Source organism: Arachis stenosperma, chromosome 10 (genome assembly GCF_014773155.1).
Source record: "Arachis stenosperma cultivar V10309 chromosome 10, arast.V10309.gnm1.PFL2, whole genome shotgun sequence".
Classification (NCBI taxonomy): Eukaryota; Viridiplantae; Streptophyta; class Magnoliopsida; order Fabales; family Fabaceae; genus Arachis; species Arachis stenosperma.
The window spans coordinates 22,339,583-22,360,607 of record NC_080386.1 but is presented as its reverse complement, the minus strand read 5'-3'; the positions used below and the strand labels follow the sequence as shown (position 1 = coordinate 22,360,607).

Sequence of the window (21,025 nt, the reverse complement as noted above, 5' to 3'; positions counted from 1 at the left end):
TTTTCCAAATATTTTTCGAAAAATCCAAAAAAATTATAAAATCATAAAAAAATCAAAAATATTTTGTATTTCTTGTTTGAGTCTAGAGTCAATTTTTAAGTTTAGTGTCAATTGCATGTTTTTAAAATTTGTGCATTTTTCGAAAATTCATGCATTGCATTCTTCATGATCTTCAAGTTGTTCTTGACAAGTCTTCTTGTTTGATCTTCATATTTTCTTGTTTTGTGTCTTTTGTTATTTTTCATATGCATTTTTGAATTATTAGAGTCTAAACATTAAAAATTTCTAAGTTTGGTGTCTTTCATATTTTTCTTTTCCTGAAAATTTTCAAAAAATAAGTTCATGATGTTCATCATGATCTTCAAAGTGTTCTTGGTGTTCATCTTGACATTCATAGTGTTCTTGCATGCATCATTTGTTTTAATCCAAAATTTTTATGTCTTGAGTCAATTTTTTGTTTTTCTCTTTCCACATTAAAAATTCAAAAATAAAAAATATCTTTTCCTTTAATTACTCATAAATTTCGAAATCTTTAGGTTAAAATAAGTTGTTTCTTGTTAGTCAAATCAAGATTTCAATTTTAAAAATCTTATCTTTTCAAAACTTTTTCAAAAATAAAATCTTTTTCATTTTTTCTTTTATATTTTCGAATTTTTTTTTAAAAAAAGTGATTTCAAAATCTTTTTCTTAATTTCATTTCAAAATTTCGAAAACTTTACTAACAATTAATGTGATTGAATCAAAAATTTGAAGTTTGTTACTTTCTAATTAAGAAAGGTTCAATCTTTAAATTCTAGAATCATATCTTTTAGTTTCTTGTTAGTCAAGTAATCAATTTTAATTTTAAAAAATCAAATCTTTTTCAAAAATTTGTTTTCCAATCAAATCTTTTTCAACCATATCTTTTTCAATCATATCTTTTTAAAATCAAATTTTTTTTCAATCATATCTCTTTTAATTTGATTTCAAAATTTTTTTTAACTTCTTATCTTTTCAAAATTGATTTTCAAATCTTTTTCAACTAACTAATTGATTTCCTTGTTTGTTTTACTATTCCTTATCTTTTTCAAAACCACCTAACTAATTGAAAAATCTTTTTATTTAACTAATTGTTTCAAATTTTAATTTTAATTTTATTTCTTCTCTTAATTTTTGAAAATCACTAACCATTTTTCAAAAACAATTTTTGAAATTCTCCCCCTCTCATCTTCTTCTATTTATTTATTTAATTACTAACACTTCTCTTCTACTCATAATTCGAACCCTCTTCTCTTCTCTCTCTGTGTTTGAATTTTTATTTTTCTATTCTTCTTCTCTTCTACTCACATAAAGGAATCTCTATACTGTGACATAGAGGATTTCTCTTCTTTTCTGTTCTCTTCTTTTTTATATGAGCAGGAGCAAGGACAAGGACATTCTTGTTGAAGCAGATCCTGAACCTGAAAGGACTCTGAAGAAGAAGCTAAGAGAAGCTAAAGCACAACAATCCAGAGAAAACCTTACAGAGAATCTAGAAAAAGAAGGAGACATGGCCGAACCTAACAACAATGCAAGAAAGATGCTTGGTGACTTTACTGCACCAAATTCCAACTTACATGGAAGAAACATCTCAATCCCTGTCATTGGAGCAAACAATTTTGAGTTAAAGCCTCAATTAGTTTCTCTGATGCAACCGAATTACAAGTTTTATGGACTTCCATCAGAAGATCCTTTTCAGTTCTTAACTGAATTCTTGCAGATCTGTGATACTGTTAAGACCAATGGGGTTAATCCCGAGGTCTACAGGCTTATGCTTTTCCCTTTTGCTGTAAGAGACAGAGCTAGAGTATAGTTGGACTCTCAACCTAAAGATAGCCTGAACTCTTGGGATAAGCTGGTTACGGCTTTCTTAGCCAAGTTCTTTCCTCCTCAAAAGCTGAGTAAGCTTAGAGTGGATGCTTAAACCTTTAGACAGAAAGAAGGTGAATCCCTCTATGAAGCTTGGGAGAGATACAAGCAACTGACCAAAAAGTGTCCTTCTGACATGCTTTCAGAATGGACCATCCTGGATATATTCTATGATAGTCTGTCTGAATTATTTAAGATGTCATTGGACCATTCTGCAGGTGGATCTATTCACCTGAAAAAAATACCTGCAGAAGCTCAGGAACTCATTGACATGGTTGCAAATAACCAGTTCATGTACACCTCTGAAAGAAATCCTGTGAGTAATGGGACGCCTCAGCGGAAGGAAGTTCTTAAAATTGATGCTCTGAATGCCATATTGGCTCAGAATAAAATGTTGACTCAACAAGTCAATTTGATTTCTTAGAGTCTGAATGGATTGCAAAATGCATCCAACAGTACTAAAGAAGCATCTTCTGAAGAATAAGCTTATGATCCTAAGAACCCTCCAATGGCAGAGGTGAATTACATGGGTGAAGCCTATGGAAACACCTATAATCCCTCATGGAGAAATCATCCAAATTTCTCCTGGAAGGATCAACAAAAGCCTCAACAAGGCATTAATAATGGTGGAAGAAATAGGTTTAGCAATAGCAAGCCTTTTCCATCATCATCTCAGCAACAGACAGAGAATTCTGAGCAGAACCCATTTAGCTTAGCAAATATAGTCTCTGATCTATCTAAGGCCACTCTAAGTTTCATGAATGAAATAAGGTCCTCCATTAGAAATTTGGAGGCACAAATGGGCCAACTGAGTAAAGGAGTCACTGAAACTCCTCCTAGTACTCTCCCAAGCAATATAGAAGAGAATCCCAAAAGAGAGTGCAAGGCCATAACTGTGAGTAACATGGCCGAACCTGGAGAGAGTGAAAAGGCTGTGATTCCTAGTGAGGAAGACCTCCTGGGATGTTCACTGACCAATAAGGAGTTCCCCTTTGAGGAACCAAAGGAATCTGAGGCTCATATAGAGACCATAGAGATTTCATTGAATTTCCTTCTGCCATTCATGAGCTCTGATGAGTACTCTTCCTCTGAGGAGGATGAAGATATTACTGAAGAGCAAGTTTCTAAGTACCTTGGAGCAATCATGAAGCTGAATGCCAAGTTATTTGGTAATGAGACTTGGGTGGATGAACCCCCTTTACTCACCAATGAACTGAATGACTTGTTTAGGCAGACATTACCTCAAAAGAAATAGGATCCTGGTAAATTCTTAATTCCCTGTATCATAGGCACCATGACCTTTGAGAAGGCTTTGTGTGACCTGGGGTCAGGCATAAACTTAATGCCGCTCTCTGTAATAGAGAAACTGGGAATCTTTGAGGTACAAGCTGCCACATCTCATTAGAGATGGCAGACAAATCCGTGAAAAAGGCTTATAGACAGGTAGAGGACGTGCTAGTAAAGGTCAAAGGCCTTTACATCCCTGCTGATTTCATAATCCTAGACACTAGGAAGGATGAGGATGAATCCATCATCCTTGGAAAATCCTTCTTAGCCACAGCAAAAGCTGTGATTGATGTGGACAGAGGAGAGTTGGTCCTTCAACTGAATGAAGACTACCTTGTGTTTAAAACTCAAGGATCTCCCTCTGTAACCATAGAGAGGAAGCAAGAAAAGCTTCTCTCACTGCAGAGTCAACCAAAGCCCCCACAGTCAAATTCTAAGTTTGGTGTTGGGAGGCCACAACCAAACTCTAAGTTTGGTGTTGAACCCCCACATTCAAACTCTAAGTTTGGTGGTGGGAGGTCCCAACAATGCTCTGAACATCTGTGAGGCTCTATGAGAGCTCACTGTCAAGCTATTGACATTAAAGAAGCACTTATTGGGAGGCAACCCAATTTTATTTATCTATGTATTTTCCTTTTTTAGGTTGATGATCATGTAGAGTCAGAAAAACAATTGCAAAAATTAAAGAAAAATAAAAAACAGCATTAAAAACAGCACACCTTAGAGGAGAATGGGCATTTAACGCCTAGTCTAGCACCATTCTGGGCGTTAAACGCCAGAAACAAGCACCAGACTGGCGTTAAATGCCAGAAAGAAGCTACAATTTGGCGTTAAACGCCAGAAACAGGTTGCAGCCTGACGTTTAACGTTAGGAAAGGAATAAAAGTTGGCGTTTAACGCCAGAAACAAGCAGCAATCTGGCGTTAAATGCCAGGATTGCACTGTAAGGGCGTTTACACGCCTAATAGGAGCAGTGATGATACATCCTTGACCCCTCAGGATCTGTGGACCTCACAGGATCCCCACCAACCTCAACTCATTCTCTCTCCCTCCATTTCCTCCATTCTCTTCTTTTTCCCCTTCTTTCTTTCTTCTTTTGCTCGAGGACGAGCAAACCTTTTAAGTTTGGTGTGGTAAAAGCGTTGCTTTTTGTTTTTCCATAACCATTTATGGCACCTAAGGCCAGAGAAACCTCTAGAAAGAGGAAAGGGAAGGCAATTGCTTCCACCTACGAGTCATGGGAGATGGAAAGATTCATCTCAAAGGTCCATCAAGACCACTTCTATGAATTTGTGGCCAAGAAAAAGGTGATCCCTATGCAACTCAGCTGGAATTGTCATAGAGGAAGACATCCTCATTGAAGAGGACAAGCCCATCACTAAGAAAAGGATGGAGCAAACAAGAGAGCCCACTCATGGACCTCAACAAGAGCATGAGGAATTTCCTCATCAAGAAATCCCTGAGATGCCTCAAGGGATATGATGAGCAGATATTTTATACGCTTTTTGGGGGGTAATTTCATGTAGATTTTAGTATGTTTTAGTTAGTTTTTAGTATATTTTTATTAGTTTTTAGGCAAAAATCATATTTCTGGATTTTACTATGAGTTTGTATGTTTTTTTGAAATTTCAGGTATTTTCTGGCTGAAATTGAGGGAACTGAGCAAAAATCTGATTCAGACTGAAAAAGGACTACTGATGCTGTTGGATTCTGACCTCGCTACACTCGGAATGGATTTTTTGGAGCTACAGGAGTCCAATTAGCTCACTCTCAATTGGGTTGGAAAGTAGACATCCAGGGCTTTCCATACTTTGCGCAAAGATAAATGACGTAAACTAGCGTTTAGTGCCAGTTCCATGTTGCATTCTGGCGTTGAACGCTAGAAACAGGTTGCAAGTTGGAGTTAAACGCCAGAAACAGGTTACAACCTGACGTTTAACTCCAGAAACAGCCCAGGCACGTGAGAAGCTTAAGTCTCAGCCCCAGCACACACCAAGTAGGCCCCAAAAGTAGATTTCTGCACTATCCATCTTAGTTTACTCATTTTCTGTAAACCTAGGTTACTAGTTTAGTATTTAAACAACTTTTAGAGACTTATTTTGGATCTCATGACATTTTAGATCTGAACTTTGTACTTTTTGACGGCATGAGTCTCTAAACTCCATTGTTGGGGGTGAGGAGCTCTGCAGGGTCTCGATGAATTAATGCAATTATTTCTGTTTTCCCTTCAAACACGCTTGTTTCTATCTAAGATGTTCATTCGCACTTCAATATGATGAATGTGATGATCCGTGACACTCATCACCATTCTCAACCCATGGACATACAGCTTGCCATGGAAGGAGCCTTGCATGTATGAAAGTAAGAAAGCATTATGTTGCAGGAATTCAGAAGACAAAGCATCTCCAAAACTCCAACATGTCCTCCACTATTGCGTAACAATTACTTATTTTATGCCCTTTCGCTTTTTACAATTGAAACTAAAGAACCCTATTGGTATCCTGACTAAGAATAATAAGGTAACCATAGCTTGCTTCAAGCCAACAATCTCCGTGGGATTCGACCCTTACTCACGTAAGGTATTACTTGGACGACCCAGTGCACTTGCTGGTTACTTGTGCGAAATTACATAGTGTAAGTGTGATTTTTGTGCACCAAGTTTTTTGGCGCCGTTGCCGGGGATTGTTCGAGTTTGAACAACTGACGGTTTATCTTGTTTCTTAGATTAGGAAAAAATTGTCTTTTTTCTTGTTTAGAGTCACTAGGATTGCATCTTCTATTATTCCTTTTAAAAATTTTTCAAAAATATTATTTTTCTTTATTAGTTTTTAATTTTTCTTGGAGTCTTTTGTGTGAGTTTAGTGTCATGGTTTAAGTTTGGTGTGTTATTGCATGCTTTTCTTTGTCTTTCAATTTTTGAATTGCATGTTCTTTGTTCTTCCTTGATCTTCAAATTGTTCTTGTCAATTTTTCTTGTTTGATCTTTGGTTTGTCTTGTTTTGTGTCTTTTCTTGTTTTTCTTGTGCATTTTTCAAAATTTTAGTTTTCAAAAAAAAATATTTTTATTTATTAAAGATACCTCTTTAAAACACGTTACATTTATAGCTCAATTAGCTAGAGCGTTGGTTTATGTTCTTGGTAGTTGGGCATCTTCTTTTTAAAACTTTTTCAAAAATAATTTTTCTTTGATTAAATCTTGTTCTAAACTTTAAGTTTGGTGTTCCCTTGTTAATTTTCTTTAATTTTCAAAAATTTATTTTGGTTTTCTAAAAATTTTAAGTTTGGTGTTCTTTCTTTTGTTCTTGGTGTTCTTGTGAGTCTTCAAGGTGTTCTTGAGTCTTCCTTGTGTGTTGATCTTAAAATTTTTAAGTTTGGTGTTCTTTGGTGTTTTTCCCTCCAAAATTTTCAAAAACAAGGAGCATTAGATTTAAAAATTTTAAGTCTTGTATCTTTTATGTGTTTTTCTCTTTCATCATAAAATTCAAAAATCAAAAAAAATATCTTTTCCTTTAATTTCTCATAATTTTCGAATTACTTGGGTTGACTTGGTCAAAATTTTTCAAATTATATCTTTTTCAAAAATATCCTAACCACTTTCTCTCTCCTCACTTTTTCGAAAATCCTCATAAAATAATTTCAAATATTTTTTTATTTTAGTTTTTATTTTACTTTATTTTATTATTTTGAAAATAATTTTTTTATATAATAAAATAAATAAAATAAATTCACATCATCTCCCTTTATTCATCATGAACCTAAGTGGAAATGAACAGTCCAGAAGGACTCTGGGGTCATATGCTAACCCCACTACTGCTTCATATGGGAGTAGTATCTGTATACCCTCCATCGGAGTCAGTAGTTTTAAGTTGAATCCTCAGCTCATTATCATGGTGCAGCAAAGTTGCTAGTATTCCGGTCTTCCACAGGAAGAACCTACAGAGTTTCTAGCACAGTATTTACAAATTGCTGACACAGTACATGATAAGAAAGTAGATCAGGATGTCTACAGATTATTGCTGTTTCCATTTGCTGTAAAGGACCAAGCTAAGAGGTGGTTAAATAACCAACCTAAGGACAGCATAAAGACATGGAAACAGCTGTCAGAAAAATTCCTGAATCATATTTTCCTCCAAAATGGATGACACAGCTAAGGCTGAGCATCCAAGGCTTCAAATAAGGAGATAATGAATCCCTTTATGATGCCTGGGAGAGATACAGAGAGATGCTAAGAAAATGCCCCTCTGAAATATTTTCAGAGTGGGTGTAGTTAGACATCTTTTATTATGGGCTTACAGAGAAAGCTCAGATCTATCTAGACCACTCATCTGGTGGATCTATACACATGAGAAAGACAATTAAAGAAGCTCAAGAGCTCATTGATACAGTTGCCAGAAATCAGCATCTGTATCTAAGCAGTGAACCTTCCATGAAAGAAGAGGCTAAAACAGTAACTACTGAACTCAGTCCTGCAGAATAAGTTACTGAATTCAATCAGTAATTAGATTTTCTAACAAAACAGCTAGCCGAATTCAAGGAGATATTACAAGAAACAAGAATGGCTAATATGAATATGGAAGTGCAGTTGAAACAAACAGAACAGCAATTGTCAAAACAAATAACAGAAGAGTGTCAAGCAATTCAATTAAGAAGTGGAAAAACATTAAATACCTCACTTCAAGGCAGTAGGAAGCCAAGAAATGAACAAACTGCTACCCAAAATTTCTCTGAGGACAGTTAGAGCCCAGAGAGGAATAATTCTGGCGCTCAAATGCCAGAAAAGGGGTGGAGAGCTGGCGTTGAACGCCCAACCCATGCTCAGTCCTGGCGTTCAACGCCATAAACAGGCAAGGAATTGGCGTTGAACGCCCAAAAGAAGCACAGTTCTGGCGTTCGGATGCCAGAAACAGGTAAGGAGTTGGCGTCTAACGCCACTCCAGCTTCCACCCCTGGCATTCAAACGCCAATGGGGGATCAGACACATACAAGTGCTGATAGCAACCCCTCTAAAAAGGCTTCTCAACCCACATCTGTAGGCAATAAGCCTACATCAACTAAGGTTGAGGAATAAAAAGCCAAAATGCCTTATCCTCAGAAACTCCGCCAAGAAGAATGATGAGCGGATAATGTATACGCTTTTTGGCATTGTTTTTAGGTAGTTTTTAGTAAGTTCAAGCTACTTTTAGGGATGTTTTCATTAGTTTTTATGTTAAATTCACATTTCTGGACTTTACTATGAGTTTTTGTGTTTTTCTGTGATTTCAGGTAATTTCTGGCTGAAATTAAGGGACTTGAGCAAAACTCTGAAAAAGGCTGACAAAAGGACTGCTGATGCTATTGGAATCTGACCTTCCTGCACTCAAAATAGATTTTCTGGAGCTACAGAACTCCAAATGGCGCGCTCTCAATGGCGTTGGAAAGTAGACATCCAGAGCTTTCCAGCAATATATAATAGTCCATACTTTATTCAGAAATTAATGACGTAACTTGGCGTTGAACGCCAAGTACATGCTGCTGTCTGGAGTTAAACGCCAGAAACACGTCATGATCCGGAGTTGAACGCCCAAAACACGTCATAACTTGGAGTTCAACTCCAATAAAAGCCTCAGATCATGGATAGATCAAGCTCAGCCCAAGCATACACCAAGTGGGCCCCGGAAGTGGATTTATGCATCAATTACTTACTCATGTAAACCCTAGGAGCTAGTTTATTATAAATAGAACTTTTTACTATCATAATCTCATCCTGGATTGTATTTTGAATCCTGTGATCACGTTTAGGGGGCTGGCCATTCGGCCATGCCTGAACCTTTTACTTATGAATTTTCAACGGTGGAGTTTCTGCACACCATAGATTAAGGGTGTGGAGCTCTGCTGTACCTCAAGTCTCAATACAATTACTATTACTTTCTATTCAATTCTCTTTTATTCTTATTCCAAGATATACGTTGCACAACACTTTGATGAATGTGATGATCCGTGACACTCATCATCATTCTCACCTATGAACGCGTGTGACTGACAACCACTTCCGTTCTACCTTAGGCCGGGCGCATATCTCTTAGATTCCCCAACAGAATCTTCGTGGTATAAGTTAGATAGATGGCGGCATTCATGAGGATCCGGAAAGTCTAAACCTTGTCTGTGGTATTCCGAGTAGGATTCTGGGATTGAATGACTGTGACGAGCTTCAAACTCCTGAAGGCTGAGTGTGATGACAAACGCAAAAGAATCAATGGATTCTATTCCAACCTGATTGAGAACCGACAGATGATTAGCCGTACTGTGACAGAGCATTTGGAACGTTTTCACTGAGAGGATGGGATGTAGCCATCATCAAGGGTGATGCCTCCAGACGATTAGCCGTGCAGTGACAGCGCATAGGACCATTTTCCCGAGAGGATTGAAAGTAGCCACTGATGATGGTGATGCCCTACATACAGCTTACCATGGAAAGGAGTAAGAAGGATTGGATGAATGTAACAGGAAAGTAGAGATTCAAGAGGAGCATAGCATCTCCATACACTTATCTGAAATTCTCACTATTAATTTACATAAGTATTTCTATCCCTTTTTATTTTCTACTTATTCCATTAATCAAATTTAAACTAATAATCCAATTATCCTTGAATCCGCCTGACTGAGATTTGCAAGGTGACCATAGCTTGCTTCATACCAACAATCTCTGTGGGATCGACCCTTACTCACGTAAGGTTTATTACTTGGACGACCCAGTACACTTGCTGGTTAGTTGAACGGAGTTGTGAATTCAAATAGAGCCAATTATTAAATTTCATACAAGTACAAAGAGCATGGATCTCAATTTCGTCCACCAAGTTTTTGGCGCCGTTGCCGGGGATTGTTCGAGTATGGACAACTGACGGTTCATCTTGTTGCTCAGATTAGGTAATTTTCTTTTCAAAAATCTTTTTCAAAATTTTTCTTTTCTTTTTCATTTTTCCTAACTTTGTTTTCGAAAAAAATAATAATAAAAATCCAAAAAGAAATTAGAAAATCATAAAAATCAAAAATATTTTGTGTTTCTTGTTTGAGTCTTGAGTCAATTTTTAAGTTTGGTGTCAATTGCATGCTTTAAAAATTTTTTCTTGCATTTTTCGAAAATTCCATGCATTCATAGTGTTCTTCATGATCTTCAAGTTGTTCTTGATAAGTTCTCTTGTTTGATCTTGATGTTTTCTTGCTTTGTGTTGTTTGTTGTTTTTCATATGCATTTTTTGTTTGTTAGAGTCCATGCATTAAAGATTTCTAAGTTTGGTGTCTTGCATGTTTTCTTTGCATCAAAAATTTTTCAAAATTATGTTCTTGGTGTTCATCATGATCTTCAAAGTGTTCTTGGTGTTCATCTTGACATTCATAGTGTTCTTGCATGCATCTTGTGTTTTGATCCAAAATTTTCATGTTTTGGGTCATGTTTGTGTTTTTCTCTCTCATAATTAAAAATTCAAAAATAAAAAAAATATCTTTTCCTTATTTCCCTCCAAATTTTCGAAAATTTGAGTTGACTTAGTAAAAAATTTTCAAATTTAGTTGTTTCTTATAAGTCAAGTCAAATTTTCAATTTTAAAAATCTTATCTTTTCAAAATCTTTTTCAAAAATTATATCTTTTTCATTTTTTCTATTTTTCGAAAATTTCAAAAATCTTTTTCAAAATATTTTCAAAATCTTTTTCTTATCTTTATATCATATTTTCGAAAATATGCTAACAATTAATGTGATTGATTCAAAAATTTGAAGTTTGTTACTTTCTTGTTAAGAAATGTTCAATCTTTAAATTCTAGAATCTTATCTTGTAGTTTCTTGTTAGTTAAGTCATTTTAAAAAAAATTAAATCTTTTTTTAAATATCTTTTTATTAAAATTTTTATCTTATCTTTTTATCTTATCCTTCTCAAAATTTTATCTTTTTCAAAATTTGATTTCAAAATATCTTATCTAACTTCTTATCTTCTTATCTTTTTAAAATTTAATTTCAAATCCTTTTCAATCAACTAACTAACTTTGTTTTTGTTTCTTATCTTTTTCAAAACCACCTAACTACTTTTCCCTCTCTAATTTTCGAAAATATCTCACCTCTTTTTCAAAACTTCTTTTTTTTTGTTCTAAATTTTAATTTTAATTATACCTTATATTTAATTTTCGAAAATTACTAACCCCTTTTTCAAAATTATTTTCGAAATTCTCCCTCTCTTTTCTTATTCTATTTAATTATTTAATTACTAACACTTCTCTTCACCTCTCTCCATCTAAATATCCAAACCCATTCTTCTTCATTCTTCTCCCCTCTCTTTTTCTACTAACATAAAGGAATCTCTATACTGTGACATAGAGGATTCCTCTTTCTTTTCTTGTTTTCTTCTCTTTCATATGAGCAGGAACAGGGAAAAAGGCACTCTTGTTGAAATTGATCCAGAACCTGAAAGGACTCTAAAAAGGAAACTAAGAGAAACTAAATTACAACAATCCAGAAACAACCTTTCAAAAATTTTTGAACAAGAGAAGGAGATGGCAGCCGAAAATAATAATAATGCAAGGAGAATGCTTGGTGACTTCACAAAGCCAACGTCCAAATTTGATGGAAGAAGCATCTCCATTCCTGCCATTGGAGCCAACAACTTTGAGCTGAAACCTCAGTTAGTTGCATTAATGCAACAAAACTGCAAGTTTTATGGACTTCCATCTGAAGATCCTTATCAGTTTTTAACTGAGTTCTTGCAGATCTGTGAGACTGTAAGGACGAATGGAATTGATCCTGAAGTCTACAGACTCATGCTTTTCCCTTTTGCTGTAAGAGACAGAGCTAGAATATGGTTGGATTCACAACCCAAGGATAGACTGGACTCCTGGGATAAGCTGGTCACTGCCTTCTTGGATAAATTCTTTCCTCCTCAAAAGCTGAGCAAGCTGAGAGTGGATGTTCAAACCTTCAAACAAAAGGATGGTGAGTCCCTCTATGAAGCTTGGGAAAGATACAAGCAGCTGACCAAAAGATGTCCATCTGACATGTTTCCAGAATGGACCATATTAGATATATTCTATTATGGTCTATCTGAATTTTCGAAAATGTCATTGGACCATTCTGCAGGTGAATCTATTCACCTAAAGAAAACGCCTGAAGAGGCTCAAGAACTCATTGACATGGTTGCAAACAACCAATTCATGTACACTTCTGAGAGGAATTCCGTGAATAATGGGATACCTCAGAAGAAAGGAGTTCTTGAAATTGATGCTCTGAATGCTATATTGGCTCAGAACAAAGTGTTGACTCAACAGGTCAACATGATCTCTCAAAATCTGAATGGATGGCAACATGCATCCAACAGTACTAAAGAGGCAGCTTCTGAAGAAGCTTATGATCCTGAGAACCCTGCCATGGCAGAGGTTAATTACATGGGTGAACCTTATGGAAACACCTATAACTCATCATGGAGAAATCATCCAAATTTCTCATGGAAGGATCAACAAAAGCCTCAACAAGGCTTTAACAATGGTGGACGCAATAGGCTGAGCAATAGCAAGCCATATCCATCATCTTCTCAGCAACAGACAGAGAATTCTGAACAAAACACCTCTAATTTAACCAATCTAGTCTCTGATCTGTCAAAGGCCACTTTCAGTTTCATGTGTGAAACAAGATCCTCCATTAGAAATCTGGAGGCACAAGTGGGTCAGCTGAGTAAGAAAGTCATTGAAACTCCTCCCAGTATTCTCCCAAGCAATACAGAAGAAAATTGATGAGCGGATAATTTATACGCTTTTTGGCATTGTTTTTAGTATGTTTCTAGTAGAATTTAGTTAGTTCTTAGTATATTTTAATTAGTTTTTAGTTAAAATTCACTTTTCTGGACTTTACTATGAGTTTGTGTGTTTTTCTGTGATTTCAGGTATTTTCTGGCTGAAAATTGAGGGACCTGAGCAAAAATCTGATTCAGAGACTGAAAAGGACTGCAGATGCTGTTGGATTCTGACCTCCCTGCACTCGAAGTGGATTTTCTGGAGCTACAGAAGCCCAATTGGCGCGCTCTCAACGGCGTTGGAAAGTAGACATCCTGGACTTTCCAGCAATATATAATAGTTCATACTTTGCCCAAGATTTGATGGCCCAAACCGGCGTTCAAAGTCACCCTCAGAATTCCCAGCGTTAAACGCCGGAACTGGCACCAAAGTGGGAGTTAAACGCCCAAACTGGCACAAAAGCTGGCGTTTAACTCCAAGAGAAGTCTCTACACGAAAATGCTTCATTGCTCAGCCCAAGCACACACCAAGTGGGCTCGGAAGTGGATTTTTATGTCATTTACTCATCTTTGTAATTCTTAAGCTACTAGTTCCCTATAAATAGGACCTTTTACTATTGTATTTTATATCTTTTGATCACTTTAGATCTTAGATCATTTGGGGGCTGGCCTCATGGCCATGCCTAGACCTTGTTCTTATGTATTTTCAACGGTGGAGTTTCTACACACCATAGATTAAGGTGTGGAGCTCTGCTGTACCTCGAGTATTAATGCAATTACTATTGTTCTTCTATTCAATTCAGCTTGTTCTTGTTCCAAGATATCACTTGTTCTTCAACTTGATGAATGTGATGATCCGTGACACTCATCATCATTCTCACCTATGAACGTGTGACTGACAACCACCTCCGTTCTACCTTAGATTGGGTGAATATCTCTTGGATTCCTGATACACGATGCATGGTTGATCGCCTGACAACCGAGCGCTCGCCTGACAACCGAGCCAGCTGATGAGCGGATAATTTGTACGCTTTTTGGCATTGTTTTTAGTATGTTTTTAGTATGATCTAGTTAGTTGTTAGTATATTTTTATTAGTTTTTAGTTAAAATTCACTTTTCTGGACTTTACTATGAGTTTGTGTGTTTTTCTGTGATTCCAGGTATTTTCTGGCTGAAATTGAGGGATCTGAGCAAAAATCTGATCCAGAGACTCAAAAGGACTGCAGATGCTGTTGGATTCTGACCTCCCTGCACTCGAAGTGGATTTTCTGGAGCTACAGAAGCCCAATTGGCACGCTCTCAACGGCGTTAGAAAGTAGACATCCTGGGCTTTCCAGCAATATATGATAGTCCATACTTTGCCCAAGATTTGATGGCCCAAACCGGCGTTCAAAGTCACCTCAAGAAATCCCAGCGTTAAACGCTGGAACTGGCACCCAAATGGGAGTTAAACGCCCAAACTGGCATAAAAGCTGGCGTTTAACTCCAAGAGGAGTCTCTACACGAAAAATACTTCATTGCTCAGCCCAAGCACACACCAAGTGGGCCCGGAAGTGGATCTTTATGTCATTTACTCATCTTTGTACACCTTAGGCTACTAGTTTTCTATAAGTAGGACCTTGTACTATTGTATTTGACATATTGGTAGCTATCTTTGAGTTTTATGCTATCTTAGATCATTTGGGAGGCTGGCCTCACGGCCATGCCTAGACCTTGTTCTTATGTATTTTCAACGGTGGAGTTTCTACACACCATAGATTAAGGTGTGGAGCTCTGCTGTACCTCGAGTATTAATGCAATTACTATTGTTCTTCTATTCAATTCCGCTTGTTCTTTGTCCAAGATATCACTTGTTCTTCAACTTGATGAATGTGATGATCCGTGACACTCATCATCATTCTCACTCATGAACAAGGTGACTGACAACCACTCTTGTTCTACAAGCAATCAAAGTTCCAGTGAATATCTCTTAGATTCCTGATAACACGATGCATGGTTGATCGCCTGACAACCGAGTGCTCGCCTGACAAACGAGCCAGCCATTCCGTGAGATCAGAGTCTTCGTGGTATAGGCGAGAACTGATGGCGGCATTCAAGAGAATCCGGAAGGTCTAACCTTGTCTGTGGTATTCTGAGTAGGATTCAATGATTGAATGACTGTGACGTGCTTCAAACTCCCGAAGGCGGGGCGTTAGTGACAGACGCAAAAGAATCACTGGATTCTATTCCGGCCTGATTGAGAACCGACAGATGGATAGCCGTGCCGTGACAGGGTGCGTTGAACATTTCCAATGAGAGGATGGGAGGTAGCCACTGACAACGGTGAAACCCTTGCATAAGCTTGCCATGGAAAGGAGTAAGAAGGATTGGATGAAGACAGTAGGAAAGCAGAGAGACGGAAGGGAAGGCATCTTCATACGCTTGTCTGAAGCTCTCACCAATGATATACATAAGTATCTCTATCTTTATCTTTATGCTTTATTCGTTTATCACTATACCCATTTGAGTCTGCCTGACTGAGATTTACAAGGTGACCATAGCTTGCTTCATACCAACAATCTCCGTGGGATCGACCCTTACTTACGTAAGGTATTACTTGGACGACCCAGTGCACTTGCTGGTTAGTTGTGCGAAGTTGTGTTTATGCCATGGTATTGAGCACCAAGTCTTGGGAGCCATTACCGGTGATTATTTGAATATGGACAAAGTAATGATCACAATTTCGTGCACCAAGTTTTTGGCGCCGTTGCCGGGGATTGTTCGTGTATGGACAACTGACGGTTCATCTTGTTGCTTAGATTAGGTATTTTTTTTTCAGAGTTCTTAAGAATGAATTCTAGTGTTTCATGATGATCTGTTGAAATCTGGCTGGCTGAGAAGCCATGTCTAATTTCATTGGACCGAGGTTTCAACTAATCAACACAATAGCTTGTTGATCTCTATCAATTTGCTTTTGGAGCAGTGATCTGCTAAGGCTTGGCTGGCCTTTGGCCATGTCTAGTGTTTTGGACCGAAGCTTTCTTTGAGAGCTTGGCTGGCTGTGAAGCCATGTCTAATTCCTGGACCGGAGCCTTAGACTAGCATTGCACTGATTCCTGGAATTCTCATTAAGAATTCTGATACCTTTTCCCACTTAATTTTCGAAAAAAAAACAAAAAAATTTACAAAATCATAAAAACCAAAAATATTTTATGTTTCTTGTTTGAGTTTAGTGTCTCATCTTAAGTTTGGTGTCAATTGCATACATTCATGTGTCTTAAGGATCCTCAAATAATTCTTGATGATTTCTTACTCTGATCTTTGAATTCTTTTGACTTGAGTGTTTATGTGTCTCATATAGTGTCAGTAGTATCCAAACTGCTAAGTTTGGTGTCTTGCATGCATTGTTATTTGATTCTTGTTGCATTTTGATTATAAAAAAAAAATCCAAAAATATTTTTAATTTGTGTCTTTTCAAGTCAATAATACCAAGAATTGAAGATTCAGAATATACTGCAGAGGAATTACACAGAAAAAGCTGGGCGTTCAAAACGCCCAGTGAAGAAGGACAGACTGGCGTTTAACGCCCAAAAAGGGTGCATTTTGGGCGTTAAACGCCAGAATGGATACCATTCTGGGCGTTTAATGCCAGGATGGCAAAGGGGGAAGATTTTGTTTTCAAATCAATTTTTTTTTTCAAGTTTTCAAAGTTTTTCAAAATCAAATCTTTTTCAAATCATATCTTTTCAATCAAATGTTTTCAAAGCCAATTTCTTTCCTTTTTGAAAGATACTTACTAACAATTAATGATTTGATTGAACATCTCAAAATTTGTTGCCTTTTCTGTTGAGAAAGGTTTAATGTTTGAATCATATCTTTTCTTGTTAGGCAAGTCACTAATTTTCAAAATCAAATCTTTTTAAAAAATTGTTTTCGAAACATATCTTTTAAAATTGCTTTCAAATCAAATTCTTTCAATCATATCTTTTTAATCACATCTTTTTCAAAATAAGTTTTCAATCAAATCTTTTTGATTTCTAATTTCAAAATCCTTTTCAAAAATCACTTGATTTCTTTTCCACTTTGAATTTTCGAAAATTATCAATCAATTTTTCAAAATGTTTTTGACGTCTTTTTAATTAATTTTCGAAAATCCTCTTCCCTTCTTCCCACATCCTTCTATTTATGGAGTACTACTCCTTCTTAATGCACAATTCGAACTCTATCTAATCAAGTTCGAATTCTTCTACCTCCTTCTTCTATTTTTCGTTTCCTCTGACACCTTAAGGAATCTCTATACTGTGACATAGAGGATTCCACATTTTCGTGTTCTCTTCTCTTTCATATGAGTAGGAGCAAAGACAAAGGCATTCTTGTTGAAGCTGACCCTGAACCTGAAAGGACCTTGAAGCGAAAGCTAAGAGAAGCTAAGGCTCAACTCTCTGTTGAGGACCTGACCGAATTCTTCAAGGAAGAAGAACCCATGGCATCCGAAAACAACAACAATGCCAACACTGCAAGGAAGGTGCTGGGTGACTTTACTGCACCTATTCCCAATTTCTATGGGAGAAGCATCTCTATCCCTGCCATTGGAGCAAACAACTTTGAGCTCAAGCCTCAGTTAGTTTCTCTAATGCAACAGAATTGCAAGTTCTATGGACTTCCAATGGAAGATCCTCATCAGTTTTTAGCTGAGTTCTTGCAAATCTGTGACACAGTCAAGACTAATGGGGTTGACCCTGAGGTCTACAGACTGATGCTATTCCCTTTTGCTGTAAGAGACAGAGTGATGAGCGGATAATTTGTACGCTTTTTGGCATTGTTTTTAGTATGTTTTTAGTATCTTTTAGTTAGTTTTTAGTATATTTTTATTAGTTTTTAATTAAAATTCACTTTTCTGGACTTTACTATGAGTTTGTGTGTTTTTCTGTGATTTCAGGTATTTTCTGACTAAAATTGAGGGTCCTGAGCAAAAATCTGATCCAGAGACTGAAAAGGACTGCAGATGCTGTTGGATTCTGACCTCCCTGCACTCGAAGTGAATTTTCTGGAGCTACAGAAGCCCAATTGGCGCGTTCTCAACGGCATTGGAAAGTAGACATCCTGGGCTTTCCAGCAATATATAATAGTCCATACTTTGCCCAAGATTTGATGGCCCAAACCGGCGCTCAAAGTCACCTACAGAAATTCCAGCGTTAAACGCCGGAACTGGCATAAAATTTGGAGTTAAACGCCCAAACTGGCATGAAAGCTGGCGTTTAACTCCAGAAAAGGTCTCTACACGAAATTCCTTCATTGCTCAGCCCAAGCACACACCAAGTGGGCCCGGAAGTGGATTTTTCTGTCATTTACTCATTTCTGTAAACCTTAGGACACTAGTTTGCTATTAATAGGATCTTTTGACATTGTATCAGTACCTTATGACCTCATAACATTTCTTACACGTTTCTTTCCACAGTATGAGCCTCTAAACCCCATGGTTGGGGGTGAGGAGCTCTGCTGTGTCTTGATGGATTAATGCAATTACTACTGTTTCTTATTCAATTATGCTTGCTTCGATTCCAAGACAACACTTGTTCTTAATCCGGATGAATGTGATGATCTGTGACAATCATCATCATTCTCAACTATGAACATGTGCCTGACAACCACCTCTGTTCTATCTTAGATTGAGTAGTTATCTCTTGGGTTCTTTAATCAGAATCTTCGTGGTATAAGCTAGAACTGATGGCGGCATTCAAGAGAATCCGGAAGGTCTAAACCTTGTCTGTGGTATTCTGAGTAGGATTCAATGACTGGATGACTGTGACGTGCTTCAAACTCCTGAGGGCGGGGCGTTAGTGACAGACGCAAAAGAATCACTGGATTCTATTCCGGCCTGATTGAGAACCGACAGATGATTAGCCTATGCTGTGATAGAGCATCAGGGACGTATTTTCACTGAGAGGATGGGAGGTAGCCACTGACAATGGTGAAACCCTACATACAGCTTGCCATGGAAGGAGCCTTGCGTGTTTGATGAAGAAGACAGTAGGAAAGCAGAGATTCAGAAGATGGAGCATCTCCAAACCTCAACCCATTCTCCATTACTGCAATACAAGTAACCATTTCATGTTCTTTTGCTTTTTATAATCAATCCTGATAATTTCTGATATCCTGACTAAGATTTACAAGATAACCATAGCTTGCTTCAAGCCGACAATCTCCGTGGGATCGACCCTTGCTCACGCAAGGTATTACTTGGACGACCCAGTGCACTTGCTGGTTAGTTGTGCGGGATTGCAAAAGTGTGATTGCAATTTCGTGCACCAAGTTTTTGGTGCCGTTGCCGGGGATTGTTCGAGTTTGGACAACTGACGGCTTATCTTGTTGCTTAGATTAGGACTGTTTTATTTTTGTTGGTTTAGAGTCTTTTAGTTGAGTCTAGTTTTATATTTTAAGTTTGGTGTCAATTGCATGCTTTTGTTTTTCTTTTAATTTTCGAATTTTGCATGTTCTTAGTCCCTTTTTGATTTATAAAAATTCTAAGTTTGGTGTCCTCTTTGTGTTTTTCCTTTAAAATTTTCGAAAAAAAATTATTGTTTGATTTTCTAAAATTTTAAGTTTGGTGTCTTTTTTTGTTTTTCTCTTTCCTCTTTTTAAAAATCAAATCTTTTTCAAAAAAATTTTCAATCATATCTTTTTAATTGCTGTTTTCAAAATTTTTTTTTTACTAATTGATTCAGTTCTCAATTTACTTTGATCTTATTCTCTTTTGATTTTCGAATTTTCATTTTAATTTTCCTTTATTTTATTTTAATTTTATATTTTTTTCGGTTATTTCAAAAAAAAAATAAAAATAAGCAAAATTTATCTCTTTGCAATCATTACCATTTCCCTTTTGTCCATCATGGACTTAAGTGGAATTGATCAGTCCAGAAGGACTCTGGGGTCATATGCTAACCCCATTACAGCTGCATATGGGAGTAGCATCTGCACGCCCCCCATCAAAGCAAGCAGCTTTGAGCTAAATCCTCAACTCATTATCATAGTGCAGCAAAATTGCCAGTATTCCGGTCTTCCACAGGAAGAACCTACCGAGTTTCTGGCACAGTTCTTACAAATTGCTGACACAGTGCATGATAAAGAGGTAGATCAGGATGTCTACAGACTATTACTGTTTCCATTTGCTGTAAAAGATCAAGCTAAAAGGTGGTTGAATAACCAACCTACAGCAAGCATAAAGACATGGAAACAGTTGTCAGACAAATTCCTGAATCACTTTTACCCTCCAAAGAGGATGACACAGCTAAGGTTGGACATCCAAGGCTTTAAACAAGAGGATAATGAATCCCTTTACAATGCCTGGGAGAGGTATAGAGGTATGCTAAGGAAATGTCCCTCTGAAATATTTTCAGAATGGGTACAGTTAGACATTTTCTACTATGGGATTACAGAGAAAGCTCAGATGTCTTTAGACCACTCAGCTGGTGGATCTATACACATGAGAAAGACAATTGAAGAAGCTCAAGAGCTTATAGACACTGTTGCTAGAAACCAATATTTGTACTCTAGCAATGAGTTCTCTCCAGAAGAGGAAGTCATGACAGTAGTCACTGACTCTAATCCTCAAGAACAGATAATGGAGCTTAATCAACAACTACTCCTGATGACAGAACAATTAGCAGAATTTAAAGAGATGCTCCATGAAACTAAAGTTGCTAATAAGAGCATAGAACTACAGTTGAATCAAGCAAAACAGCAAATATCTAAACAAATAACAGAGGAGTGTCAAGCAGTTCGATTGAGGAGTGGAAAGACCTTGAATAACACTGTTCAAAAGAGTAAAAAGCCAAACAAGGAACAAGTGACAGAGGACAACCAAACCTCTATAAAAAATCCCTCTGAGGACAATAAGAGCCCAGAGAGGAATATTGGCGTTCAAACGCCAGAAAGGGAAGGAAAACTGGCGTTAAACGCCCATTCCTTGCCCAGTTCTGGCGTTCAAACGCCAGAAAAGGGGGAAAAGTTGGCGTTAAACGCCCATTTTCCACCCAATTCTGGCGTCCAAACGCCAAGGGAGGATCAGACACCTGAGAGTGCTGACAGTAATCCCTCTAACAAGGCTTCTTCAACCACTTCTG

The 21,025-nt window shown here is 37.2% G+C and overlaps 1 non-coding gene across 1 annotated transcript; it reads right to left on the bottom strand.

Annotated features, from left to right (window-relative positions):
* Positions 1–1,921: 1,921 nt before the first annotated feature.
* Positions 1,922–2,029, bottom strand: LOC130959665 (small nucleolar RNA R71). Its single transcript, XR_009078735.1, has one exon. It is a non-coding gene; the product is annotated as a small nucleolar RNA R71 (small nucleolar RNA).
* Positions 2,030–21,025: the final 18,996 nt, after the last annotated feature.